This window comes from Rhamphochromis sp. 'chilingali' (assembly GCF_963969265.1).
Source record: "Rhamphochromis sp. 'chilingali' genome assembly, chromosome: 3".
NCBI classification, from domain to species: domain Eukaryota; kingdom Metazoa; phylum Chordata; class Actinopteri; order Cichliformes; family Cichlidae; genus Rhamphochromis; species Rhamphochromis sp. 'chilingali'.
Window position 1 is genome coordinate 24554158 of NC_137931.1, and position 12800 is coordinate 24566957.

At 40.7% G+C, this 12800-nt stretch overlaps 1 long non-coding RNA gene across 3 annotated transcripts in view; it reads right to left on the reverse strand.

The window, feature by feature from the left end:
- Positions 1 to 12800, reverse strand: part of LOC308393451 — a 54049-nt gene that overhangs the window by 37725 nt on the left and 3524 nt on the right. The window contains exons 3-4 of one of the 3 annotated variants that reach the window (XR_013970979.1): positions 9155 to 9239; positions 2901 to 2915 (exon numbers count right to left, since the gene is read on the reverse strand). This is a non-coding gene — a long non-coding RNA (uncharacterized lncRNA). Of the gene's footprint in view, positions 1 to 2900; positions 2916 to 8829; positions 9240 to 12800 lie in introns of those variants that run through there. The other 2 variants (XR_013970978.1, XR_013970980.1) reach the window with 2 other exon arrangements.

The following is a 12800-nucleotide window of genomic DNA, read 5'->3' on the forward strand; positions in this document are numbered from 1 at the left end:
TTATTATTTATTCACTTTTTGCCTGATTTTTCTGTTACACACAGGTATGTAGAATAGGACACATTTATAAAAACTGGGAGCATAAAGCATTATGTTCTAATTCTGTTCACCTCTCTTTGCTGTCTATAAAGACGTAAATCTGCTGGGGTTAAATATATATGTTAGCTAACCATGACCCCTTAACCTCCTCATCAGCCTGGCTCTTTTGTCAGACTTGTGAAATTAAGCCTGTGATCTCGTCTGTTACTGTTATTTCTTATATTAAATAAACATTTATCATTCCTTACTCTGACATATTCAGTGAAAAAGACTGTTATTTACATGATTGAAAAACTTTGAATAAGGTTTTTCTCTTCATGTCTTTCATTAAATTACAAATTAAAGCTAGATTAGCTATAAATTTAGCTTTCCCGTCACACTCCCCCCCGTGTCCTTTTTCTTTAATGTCTTCATTATATATCTCTTTATATATGTCTGTCCCTCTCCCTCTTGCCCACAGTTAAATGTGCACAGTTGTATTTTTACAAGGACATATACAGCCAGGATGAAATACTGCCAGCAATTTCCTGTTGCCTTGTATCACAGTATTCTTTCTCAAGTACTGGCTAAAGTGCTAATACTCAAGCACCTGTCACATATGGATTTAAAGTGTCATTTGATCATCAGGTATCGAACTTGCAGTCCTTCAGCAACAAAATACCTGTGGGTTCCTCAGTGCATGTGCTGTCAGTAAAAGTGAAAAAGATGTGGAGTAAAAGGAAAGAAAAACCGAGTGTAGAGGAGCTTGAAGGAGGAGTTTATCTATGTGTAGTACATGATATTTTCTTCACTTTAAGACTCTTGAGCTGTCAACATGATGGATAATGTTTTAGGGCCAGTTCTCCTGGGAGTGATCTGTTGTCTGTACCATCAACTGCGGAGAGAAGAGACTCAAAAAGAAAGAAAGAATGAGAGAAACTGACAGAGGGCAGCAGACGGAGAGAGCAGAACCAGTCCTCATTACAGCTAAATCCTGCTGGGGGTTGACCAAACTGGGCCGATTTGAAGTTTAAAGTTTAAAGAATTTCCCCGTCTCTTTCTAGTGCTGTCTTTCTGTACTTTAATAACAAAGAGAGACACACACACACACACATACACGCACATGCACACAGTGCCCTATTGTTGGCCTATGGGAACTCATTATCTTCCCAGACGAGTGGTGCCACAAGTTGCTGAGTTGGTCTCTCGCCACCGTGTCACTTTGTGACACTGGGTTCAAATATATGGGTTGTAGAGACACTTGGGTGGGACGAGGCAGAAAGACAAAGCAACGGTTGACACACAGGGCCTGGTTTTAGTCTTTGGGGGAATCACATGACGCCCATAGAGATTTTGATGATTCATTTGCTGGGCCATTTTCAAAATGCTAATATTGGAAAACAACATGTTCATTTAGATTATTTACAGTGAGGTGCAAAACTCTTGAGCTACCCTTCATTTCTTTTTATTTTGATAAGAAATCGGGCATAAGGTGCAGAAATTTACTGACACATGTGCAAACATGCATAGAAATACAGTACATAGGGCAAAAAATGGCCTGGTAAATGGCCTGTATTTGTTTACTAGTCCCTAAGGACCCCAAAGCGCTTTACACATCCAGTCATCCACCCATTCACACACAAAACCCACCCAAATCTCTACAATTATAACAAGCTTGAAAGTCAATATTTGGTGTGATTATCTTTATTCTTCAGCACAGTCTGAAATATATTAGGCATCTTTCTCATCATTTCTTTAAGTAGTTTTCAGGAATAGTTCTCCAGACTTCTTTGGACGCTTCTGCCTGTCCACATGATCCCACACTGCTTCAATAAAGTTGAGGTCCGGGCTCTGGAGAGGCCAATAGTGTGTTTTTCTACCCAGGTATGATTTGTTTTGATTTGGGATCATCGTCATGCTAAAAATTGAAGCTGTCGTTAATCAGATGTTTTCCAGATGGTATTGCGTGGTGGATCAAAATTTTATGGAACTTTTCTGTGTTCAAACTTTCTTCAGCTAAATGAAGACTGAAGTTCTTCTTTGTGCTCCTAAAAATTTTGTACCTAGTGTTATGGAAAACTTGGGTCCACTTGCTACATTTGCAAAACCGTCTATCAGGAGCCTTGGTGTTAGTATTGATTCAGCTCTGACTTCGGATGCCCATGTCAAATCTTTGGTTCGCTCCTGTTTTTATCACTTGAGAAACATTGCTAAGCTGAGTCCCATTGTATCGCGCTCCGAATTAGAAATTGTCATTCATGCATTTGTTTCATCTCGTCTGGACTATTGTAATTCTTTGTTTACTTGTTTATGTAAAGCCTCTTTGGAGCATCTGCAAGTTGTTCAGAATGCTGCTGCAAAGCTTCTGACCACGTCCTCCAAGTTTTCCCATGTCACACCACTGCTGATTCAGCTGCACTGGCTCCCTGTTAAATTCAGAATCCAGTTTAAGGTTTTGACCTTGACTTTCAGGGCTCTGCATGGACAAGCACCAACATATATAAGTGAACTTTTACATCCATACATTCCCAGCAGGTCCCTGAGGTCATGTGACCAGGGCTTGCTTGCTGTCCAACACACGAGGCTGAAAACAAAAGGCGACAAAGCTTTTGGGACTGTGGCCCCCAGATTGTGGAACTCTCTCCCTTTGAGCCTGAGATCTGTGGACTCAGTGGTCGCTTTTAAAAAGCAGCTAAAAACTCATCTTTTTAAACTTGCTTTTGGTTGATTTTGATTTTTAGGTTTTAGCTTCTGTGAAGCACTTTGTGATTTTTATCTTGAAAGGTGCTATATAAATAAAGTTTTACTTACTTTACTTACTTCATAATTTATCAATTTTGACAAGATCTCCAACACCACTGACTGAAATGCAGCTCCAGCCCTGGCAGAGCCTCCACCTGAAAAATGAAGCCGTTGAATGAATTTTGAAATTAAGCTGATGGTGTATTTCTTAGTTAAAAATTCCATCAACTTTGACAAGATCTTCCAAGCCACTGGCTAAAATGTTACCCTTCCCTTCTTGACAGTCACCCTTTCACTGAGACCATTTTTGATGGGGGTTCAGTGAACAATAGGTGGGTCAGCTGAAGGTCCAACTGCATTTCTCAGGTTCTCAGGTTTTGTTGGATTTTCTTTCCTCTTTCTTAAGGACATGACTTTCAGATACGCTTCATCTGCTGTAGAAAGTATATGTTCTCCAGTTTCCTTAGTTCTTTAAGGACACACTGACAGTGTGTCACGGCAGGGTACGCTGGTGTGTTTCGTTGAACGGACCCAGAAACAGACACTGAAGAGACGAGTTGCAGGTGAACAAAAGGCGAGCCTTTATTTCTGTTGCAAACAGCAAAAACCATGAAAACTAGACAAACTATGAAAACTGAGGCTATGACAGACTATGAAAAAACTGTGAACACAATGATAAACTATGACTGACTATGAAAACTGACACAGTGACACAGTGGTGTTGAGATCTTCTAAGTTTTTGTCTGAAAGCTCCTTTGGAATCATGTTGTTGGTTAAAAATAATAATAATAATAATTATAATAATAGTGTTTTATACTGCCTGTCAAAGTGTGCTATGGCTGCCATTTTTTTCATAGGTTCAGCTAAGAAATAGGAATTATGTGTCTTTGTAACAGGGTGCAAGCTACAAAATGCCTAAAGGCACAACAACTGGACTGAAAATGACTGACAAAAAAAACCAATGTCCAAAGAAAATCTGTGAAAGACCTTCAGAAAGCCTTCAAAACTATTGCTGAAGACAATGTTTAACATAAAACTACAAGAAAGCCTGGCTCCTTGGAAGAAAAATATAAAGAAATTGGGAGTAGTATAAGGTTTTTGAATATGTAAAGGTAAAAGAATATGGGAATCCATCAGCTACTCTGCTTGCTAAGTCTTACAGGGTAGGGGGCAATTTTCTTTTATGGGACTTCTGGTATAGTGAGCAGCTATTTGGGCCAATGCGTCCTATTCCAGTTGCTGACCCTTGTTAATTAATGCATAAAGTTAATAAAAAGCTGAATACTTTTCAGGTAAAAGCTGACGGTTTCAATATTTCATTCCGCCAAATACTCTTAAGATTTTTATCCCATTATTACTTCTACAGTACATACTATGGCTAAACACCCTGACCCTTAGTATGCTGGATCAGAACCCAACTATTTTACATTGTGATATTGTAGGTAGCACTTTAGTGCGGGTTAGGGTCATTTTAGGCAAAAGTACTCTGCTAGTGTCAACAACGACCGTGGTAATCAAGGTCATGCAACTGCTGTAATCAAGGACATGCTGGAAAACACAAACTAATTTGAAGAGGTAAGAAAAAAACAAAGTGTCTCCCAAACACAACTCAGATTCTCATCATGTTGGTTTTCTGGTTGGAGGTCAGTGTGATTATCCTTTCCACAGTCCCACCTGCCTACAAATGTGGACTTGTCTTCACACAGGAAAGTGATGCTAAAGGGAAACCCTTCATGTTTAAACATGATGAGTTGCATACTGACTAAGCATCAGCATGCAGTGATTTAGGTGCGAATGTGCTGGGACAGAAAGCAGCCCAAAAGTGACAGGCTGACCAAATTCAGACTACAAACAGAAATCATAAAGCTTCAGGTACAACAAAAATCTTGTCCCCTGCTTACAGATATCTGCATATTCATAGGAGTCGAAAAGTCCTATCTGAAATCAAGTCTGTAAATGAGGGTGCATAATTTGTTTTTGATTTGTGTTTTAATAATTTCTGTTCCACAAAAGAATAATCCAGATTTGATCCAGCACATTCGGTTTTCACTATCGTGTCGAGATAGTTAAAATTGATTTATTGACGCTCAAAATGCTTTAATATTGCCTACAGCAGAAACAAAAGCATCACTCATGAATTCTGCGAAGAGATTAGCTGGATGCTCTTTTTTGGTAATTATGTTTTTCTTTCATCTATGTGTTTAAGGGATAGAACACAGACAATGAGGTTTTTTAAATTGTGTTTGCGCTCCAATTTATACAAAACAGTAAGCCACTAATACTGTGCAAATTGCTTTTACATTACCTATGAGCCCTCAAAAAAGCAAAAGTAACCGTAATTTCTTTTAATTTTCACGATATTATTATTTTCTGGCATGCACATCATCCAAAATTCACCCTTTTATCTCCATAATAGCCTCTTCAAACCATTGCCAGTTTTTTTGAAAATCTATAAATGACAAGTAAACTCACTATATCAGGAACAGCAGCGAGCTTTAATGCAGTGACCCTGGATGCAGGTTACCAGGTCATCCATTCGCTGTTGCTCAGATGATCTACGTGCCACAGAAGTAGGTCGATAGCATAAACTAAATCCAATAGTAATATTGCCTTGCATTGATTTTTTTTTACCCACCTTGGGAGAATACAAACATTTCAGGTAATGGATGGATCCTCATCCTTGTGCGTGTTTGTATATGTGCACATGCATAAACACATGATGGATAAAACCACCGATGATTGGTCGTTACAGTAGGCGTTGACGAATGCCCTCGTCACCACAGTGAATAGAAATGTAATTCTTCTTGGACATATAGGAGACATAACGCGATATAAGACTATAACTTAGAGTGAGAGTGTTATTATTAGTGTGGCTCACTCGCCCGGCCACTGCTGGGAGACACAGAGGAGAGATATTTGTTAAATGCCACTACTACTGTACCGGGGTCTTAATTGGATTTCCTCTAATGCTCAGAACTTCCTTCCATTTTTTTATGAGAATGACCTCTGAGTATGTCACACTCAGCCACTCTCTCTCCAACAGTCACAGGCACAGTTAAATAGACGTATTCAGGTCTAGATACACATGCAGTCTTACTATGGGGAAAATATACAGGGAAGTACTAGGAAACAAGTTTTATTTTTTTAAATCTCTCAAAAGTTTATTTTTGATATAATGTCTATAGAATATTTGACATGCAAATCTGAGTGTATGGTCAAAGACTTTATAGGATTTGGTCATCATTCTTTGCAGAAATAGCGATGAAGGGTTCAGCTGGTAAACATCACAATGAGTGAATGCTTAATTAATCTGGAGCTGAGGGGATTGCAATATTTGTGTGCTTTAGGATGGTGTAGTGTATAGAAATGCAGGATTCTGATGTTGTCTCTAGTAAGGGTGACCCTTTTGCTTTCTTTGTCTTAATGGGCTTTCACAAAAAAGAGGGCCAGTAGCGATGTGGCAGCCAGAGACCACAATGGCAGGTACTAGCAAAGTTGCAAGCAAACATATATCAAATTTGAGCCAAGTGATCAAATTGTCTGCCTAATTTTGCTGACTGAGGTATGACATTGTAGAAAATATAAAAACTTCTAATATATACCCTATATTTACAATGGAAATGTACTACACGATAATGTGCACAACCATATATCCATTATTTTGTGATGGCAGCAGGCTAAGGATGGCTTTCCATATGTCCTTCTCCCCAACAACACTTCCCAGTTCCTCCTGTGGGAACCCTGAAGCATTACCAGGCAATATGAGCAGGTTCTGATCTACCATGGGGTTTTTACCCAGTTGGGCATCCCTGGGGTCTCTTCCCATTTGGGGGTCCCTGGGAAATCTCTAAAGGGAAGCACCCAGGAGGCATCAAAATCAGATGTGTGAACCACCTCACTTGGTGCCTTTCAAAATGGAGGAGCCATTAGTCTACTCCGGCATCTGCTAGATGTATAATGTTCACATCATATCTCTAAAGCCAGGGTTATACTTCCCACGCTGACGAATTCGCTCGGTTCTGAGTAACAAATCAATAGATAGTGAGTATGGAGGTCCATTCAGATGTCTGTGTTTGTGTTTGTGACAGTGCAGACTTGTCTGCGGAGAATGTGCCAACTATACGTGTGCCCCAGGCAGTGGACTTAAAGCCAACTACAAAGAAGTATAAGAGGAATGACTATTCGGACATCAGCTGTCCATGTCCACAGTGGAGTATAATCAAGGCTTAAGGCAGAGCCTATACACCCTGGAGGAACTTATACAAGCAGTAAGACTGCCACTTGTATTTGCAATCTTACTCTTTTGGTCATTATCCAAATCCCATTAACATGCAAGTTATATGTTAGTCTCTGTTGCAGGTCTCTGTTGTAAATGACACACTGAGTCTCAGTGGAACTACCTGTATAAATAAAGGTTAAATATTTCTTTCTTTTTAAAGTTAGGGTTTGAATATAAACCAGCTCTCTCTTCACCAACAACAGGCCAGTGTGAGACAGCTTATGTTCCACCTCACCCTCTTGTTTGTATTTTATTTTTTATTCAACCTTTATTTATACAGGTAGATCCATTGAGACTCAATGTCTCATTTGCAAAAGTAAGGAATAAAATCCTGGGAGACTCCCTCGGTTGGCGCAGCCTCTCTGCCCAAACCCAGAGGGTTGCACCATTTTCTGGCAAAGAACGCTGGCCTCTTGGACTTGCAGGTGCTGACCGAAAAGTCCACTAGCAACAAACGATCATCCACAAAGTGAAGCACAATGAACCTTGCCTCACTTGTGCATGACATTGCTTTTTATGGGGATATGACCTCCAGCTTTCCTCTGTCTAGGTTGCGGTTGTCTGTTTATGGGAAATTTCAGTAGACAGTTTTTTCAAAATGCCTGTTAGCATTGACTTTGCATCCTAGCTGTGCAGATTGTCGTTGTCTTTAACCTTTAGAAAATAAGAAAAGTAACTCTGACACAATTGATCCCGTGTCTGTAGGTCTAAATGTACATTTGACCTTAACGTGACCTTTTATCTAGTATCATAAACCCAACAAGCTTTTCAACTAACAATGATGGTATTTTTTTTTCTTGTCTGCAACTTTTGCTTTCACTCAGTATTTACTTCCACTTTCACTTATTTAAAGATTGGCACAAAAACAAGCACCTTATCCAACTAAACAATGATATGAGTCTGAAACAACCTTTGAAAGTACCTTTGAAATAACCTATTTGATATTTTCATAAAAAAGAATGTGAAAGTCAGCATGAAGAGGCAGATGGGGTTGTGGTGGTGGTAAAAATATAACTTTAAAACTTGATTTGGGGTATAATCCAGGGATATTTTTGTGTTTTACTTTTACTTGTCATTCTGTTAGCTCTAGGGACCAAAATTACTGAATTGGAATTGGAAAAGATTGTGATCAGGGTTAAATGCATGTTTTCAAAATGTTAACAAGATGTCAGAGAAACCTCAATTTTCTAAGCTACCAGGGTGCCAAGCTCCACTCCAATTAAAGGTGATGAAACCAGAGCACATTTTACATGCACTTATTCCCACAGCTGCTAGAGGTCAGTTAAATTTAAAACCCAGGTTATAATAACAGCTTGCACAAAAGACCTATGGGGTCTGCAGAACTGGCTCAATATCGTTCATGACAGCAGGTTCTGCTGGATGTAATAGACAGTAATGAGTGCTCTAGGCAAGCACTTAAAGGTGTGCATGGTTAATAATGTTGCTTAGGCTTATAAATCGCCATGAACAATGAACATGTTTCCACTCAACTTGCATAACTGTGTCTCTAGTCTGATGTACTGAACTTTTAAAAATATCCCTTTCTAATTAAAATAACACTGTTTTCTTGTATTTGTGCAATATCTCTAAAATTAGAAACATCCTGTCTCAGAGTGATGCTATAAAACTAGTTCATGTATTTATTACTTCTAGGCTGGACTATTGTAATTCATTCTTATTAGCATGTCAATTGATCCAAAAAGCTGCAGCAAGAGAACTAAAGACAGCCATACTGGCTTCTCTTCATTGGCTCCCTGTTAAATCCAGAATCAGATTTTATTTTGTTGGAATTTGGCACTATAATAAATAACATAATAAAATTGAATTGAATTGATGTCATTCTACTTTCACTTCTCACTAAATTAACCTGCTTTTTAACAGGTTTAAACGACTTTGTGTCATGATCTGGAGGTATGACTGGAAAATTCCATCAGACACCTGAGTTCCTTGGTCTCCACCCCTGGGCGGAGCCATAATCTCTCCTGCAGTCCTGAACACCTGAAGCTGATTCTGGGTAATCAGTTTGAGGATTAAATCTCCACTCACACTCTCCTTCGCCACTGGCTGCACGTTGGTTTTGGTTTTCATGCTCTTGCTACTTGTTTTGTCGCTTACCTTGTTTTCCTGTGCAACAGATTCCCTGGACCTTCTTCGCCACTGCCTTCAACCTCAGGTCTGGGTGAAAATGCCTCATTGATGGCTGATGTCAGAGAAGAAATACCAGATTGCTTTGAGTTGATGGGAAGGCAAGAGTAACTCAAAAACAAACAAATGTACTTGTTACAACCAAGACATACAAAAGAGCATCTCAATAGACGCAGAAGAATACCACTGCTGTTAACCTGAGTGTTGTTGCTGACCATATCCATCACTTTATGACCATCATATAACTTTACAAAGTTCAAATTATCTCCAACTGGTTTCTTGAGCATGAGTTCAGTGCATTCAAAATGGCCTCTGCAGTCATCAGATCTCAGCTGAAATACAATGTGGGATGACAAGAGATGGCTAGGGATTATATGTTGGATACACATGTGCATATATTAACTGCCTACCAATACACTGAAATGATGTTGCCTTCATGCTGGATTACACACATCTTTACTGATGAGTTTGGAAAAACAAACAAAAAAACAGAGAGAAGCCAAATTGCTCTTAAGGCTTTAGTAGCAGCAACCATACCACAATGTTAAAGACAGCAGTACTGCTGTTTAATAACCCTTCCACTGGGCTGGCCTACCAGCAGCTCAGTCATTACAGCCTCATGCTGTGAGGCCAAGCATTGTTCAGTCTGACAGCACGTTATGCTAATGTCTAATAAAGTTTCTAAAGATACCAAATACATTAGGCTTAATTTACTGGAAATGTGTTTAAAATGATGCACGAGACATTTGCATTCTGTCATTTGCTCAAATGGTGCGGCCATTAAAAAAAACTTGGAGTAAACATCACACAGCTTCAGTAGGGATGTACAATACGGCAATAAACATGCTTTACAAACTACAAAGTTGCGTATTGTGGGGGTTTTTATGTGACAAGGGGTCTGTAATGGATCTGGGTCATGTCACAGAGGAGCATGCGCAAGTTTTCTTTGCATAGTGCAATTTCGTCCTAAACTGTGGTTGCATTGAACAAGATCACACAATTCCACATTCAGCAATGCCGTTGTGGCAAAGGGGGTTTTATTCAGTTCTTACATGCAAAAGGTAAAAAGAACAGACAAAAAATCTCAACAGCAACAAAAGGAAAAAAATCCAGGAATACAGTCATTATCCTCATCTGAAGTCTGCCATCTGCTGACTTTATTTGTTTATGCTGTTTTTACTTGCTCCGTCTCATCATCCTGGAAACAAACCTGTCCGCCTGTTTACAGATGGCAGAACTCAGAATAATCCTCATCTGCACCCACACACACTCTGCCTTTGTACATTGTTTTTTTTTTTCTCTTTCCCCTCTGATACATTTTCAACTCCTACTTTAATAACTGCTCCAGTAATGCAGGCTTCAAAACTCCCACACATGGGATGCACGCATACTCTTGCCATATGTTTGCACTTATAGAAGGTTGAGCTGGTTTTCTTTACAGATCCAATTATAGATGCTGGACACAACGAATCCTGAAGACGTGTAGGCAAAACCACAGGTGCGAAAGATCGGTTTGTTTTCTTAATTAGACTTAATTAATGCTAACGAGGCTATCAACGAGGAATCGTGTGCGTCTGCAGCGTTTAATTACCGAGCGAATAAATAAAGTGAAACGTTAACATGAAGTCGGCATATTGTTGACTGTTTATATTTGGACGAAACTGATCCTGCACGTGTGTTCATTTACATACATGATAAGAAAATTGCACTGCTCAGCTATTAGCATGTAAATGGCCTCATTCTCCGTGTAGCCCATTGAGGCAACAATCAAAGCTCTCTGCATGCTGTGAATGCAGGTTTCAAGATGATTTAAATATAGTTTTATGTGGTGAATTTCAACTACGATTGATTCAAGGAGGAGTGATTAACGTGGCAAAGAACGATATGATCTCGGCGGGAAATAAACGGTGGCCGTTTTTACCCCAAATTATTATTCCCTCTGTCTCTTTTCTTCTCTCGCTGTAAGCGAAAGACAGAATGTCACATTTAATATTCACAACAAGCTTCTTGCCAATCCCCCAGAGTTCCCCTGTGCCAGATGACGAGCAGGCTGTCAGGGGTCACCCGGCAAACCGGTCACTCTCTAAACACCCGTCGGTCCTCTGCGGAAGTGACCTAATAACCGTGCCAGGCCCCTGCCATCTCTGTCGCCGGCGCCCTCTCGGCGGCCACAGATCACCATCTCACCCCGCTGCCATCGAGGATTACAGCCCTCCCCTCCCTCCTCTTCTTCGCCCACTTTTTCTCCTGCCTCGAGGAATCCTCACTTTCTCAGATCGGCTCAACAGTTTTACGAGTTGGGTGGTTTTTATGAGCTTCATCTTCTTATCCCCCCCCCTTCTTCCTCCTCTTCTTTTTTACTCTAACAGACGTTTCCGCAGACAGCTTTCTCAGCTCATTTCCATCGGATGCCCTACAGGGAATCGCCGAGCGTAAAGTTGTGTCTATCCCTAGACGCCGCTCAACTTCGGCGCCCATAAAGCAAAATAAAAATGCGCTTTAGTGATTTGTCAACTTGTGTCCTCTGGGAGATATAATCTGAAGAAGGGCTATCCTTGGAAACTATTATTTGGAGATGCAGCTGGAGCCATCTTTCAAAAGTGTTGGTGTGCACGCGCTACACTTGTACGCTGTGTTTATCCCTTTTGATATGATCTATAAAGTTGCTACCATTTATGTGTGCACCACGGCCATCGCACATCCTTCTCCTTAACTCGCTCTCGACATGCGTCCAGATGAAAGACAGCTTCTGGTGACCTCCTCTTATCTCCTCCCCCATCCCTGCTCTCCCGTCCCTCCCTCACCGGCCTCTTACCGTCAGCCAGACCGCCACGTGCTGCCGCGCCCCCTCCCTTTTCCTCTCACCGCTCCGCCGGGTGGCAACAATAGAGACAGGGAGATCCAAAATGGCAGCCGCCCATTACTGTCTGGCCCGTCCCCCCCAGGGGGCCCCAATCGCATATCGGCCCAGCCAATCTTAATGCACGTCTTCCGCAACAAATTGGCCAGTTTACTTAAGAGTCTGCTGTGGCCCATGAATATTTGATGTGGTCAGGGCTGTGGAGTGAAGGGATACAATGACAGGGTCTTATCTTATTTAGCCAGACAGAGGAGGTCGGTTCCTGGCCCGACCCAGAACACTCCACTGCTCTCCTGAGATCTGGAAGAGCCCAATCCAGGAGAAGGAGACACCATGAAAACATTTTTTTCCTCCATTTGTCCACACCTTTGAAGTGTAAAAAGCCCAGCTCTTGAAATGGCACCAATCACTGCTGTTGGATGAAAACCAAATTGAGAGCAGAATGCTTTTTTTTTTTTTTTACCCCCCACCCACCCCTGTCTGTGATTGACTTTTGGGGGAATCAGACAATGGGCTTTTAACACATTTAATGGACCCAAGAGTGATATAACACACCCTGGCATGTTCACTGGACTCACTAAATAGAAATGTCAATTTTAAACGAGTATAACAAATAAAAAAAGGAACCATGTCCATGACATGCAGGGACTGCTGGAGCAGTGCAGCACTCGTCTTACATCTTCTGTGTAACACGAGTGCTGCACTGTGGAGATTTGATTGTAAAAGCAGAAGAAGAAAATGCAAGCAGAAGTGTGA